This window comes from Pteropus alecto, unplaced genomic scaffold (genome assembly GCF_000325575.1).
Source record: "Pteropus alecto unplaced genomic scaffold, ASM32557v1 scaffold115, whole genome shotgun sequence".
Classification (NCBI taxonomy): Eukaryota; Metazoa; Chordata; class Mammalia; order Chiroptera; family Pteropodidae; genus Pteropus; species Pteropus alecto.
In genome coordinates this window covers 1,587,414-1,588,907 of record NW_006436814.1, presented here as the reverse complement: position 1 = coordinate 1,588,907, position 1,494 = coordinate 1,587,414, and positions in this window count along the sequence as shown.

Below are 1,494 nucleotides of genomic sequence, written 5' to 3'. Positions count from 1 at the left end.
CCGCGGTCGGGCCTGCTCACCGGCGACAGCAAGTGCGCGTGCGTGCCAGCACGCTGCGCCCCGCGCTCCTTAGGTGCCTGCAAGTGAGTTGCTGGAGTCGAAAATCTAAACTAGATTTTAGGAAAGGCAGAACCGTGCTATATTTTGGAGTAAAATAGCAAAACCACTTTAGAAACTCTGAGATGGCTGAATGAAGGCGAAACTTTTAAATCAGTGTATCTTTTAGCCCGAATCTTCGTTGTGTACGACCTCGGCAATAGCAAATAAGTATCCGGCGTTTTCCAGAGAACAGGCACTCCACAGATGATTTTTAATTGAGCAGAAATGAACAGTAACGTGTACTTATTGAACAACTACTGTATGCCCGACACTACCTCGTGCAGTTGAGTACAAAGAAATAGGATAGCATTCTGGTTTATAAAGAGGTTTGTAATCCCGAGGTAATGCCAAGATGAACAGACACGAAAGTTATCCCGTAGTATACTTTATCTGTTTACTTGTCGGTAGACAAAATAATCTGAACCCTTGAGTGCTGCGATTGTATGTTTATTCCTTCTAATGTCAGCAGTGCCCAGCTCAGTCTGTTTCTAGTAGCTTTTCAATGTTTACTGACTTATTGAACCATTGAATAGAAATAAAATACTAAAACACGCTCTAAGGACCGTTAGAGAACGTGAATGCATCGACGCGATTTGGGAGACACTACATTTAATGCGATTCTAGTCCTACTTTTTTTCTGAAGTAACTTTATATCGGCATGAGACGTCAGAGTTAATGTGTTGCGGCTGGAAGGACATTAGTCACATGTACTCCGGAATCCAGTGACAACTGAAACACCAAGAGGAGTGGAATGTACGGGAAGGGGCTTGGGCTCTGGACTCAGACTGCCTAGATACCAATTCAACCCTCACTAGAGCAAGTCGACTCTCAAGTCCTGTAAAATAAGGGCAGGATAGTATTACCTACGTCATGTGGTTGTGAGAATTGCAAGAACTAAGTGCACCATAGGATCTGGCATTTGCTATATGACGTCGTAATTCGCTCTTCCTCCCTGAGTCTGTTACTAATGTGTAAAATGAGAAGAGTTAGGATTCTATTTGATTTCCAGATTTTCGGGTTTAATGTCCTCTACCTTATTGCTTGACTTTCGAATTCGCCTTTATTGATCTCTGTCCTCATCTCTGTTCTTCTAGACCTTTGCTTTCCAATTCTAAACCTCTATGTTCCATTTCCATCCTACTGTATTACGAAATTCCACCGTTTGTATTTTTACATACTATGTCACCCGTTAATAAAAAAACAAATCATTAAAAATTAATTTAAAAATGAACGTTGTCAGAGACTGGAACCTGCAGACGGCAGACACTACTACAGCGCCCACCATGGCACCAGAATGCGTCGCTTCAGCCCAGAGCGTTGCATGCCGGGAGTTGTAGTCCGACGCCGAAGCGCGTACCTCCGCGCCTCTCCAGTTTGAAAAGCGGAGAGAAGGGC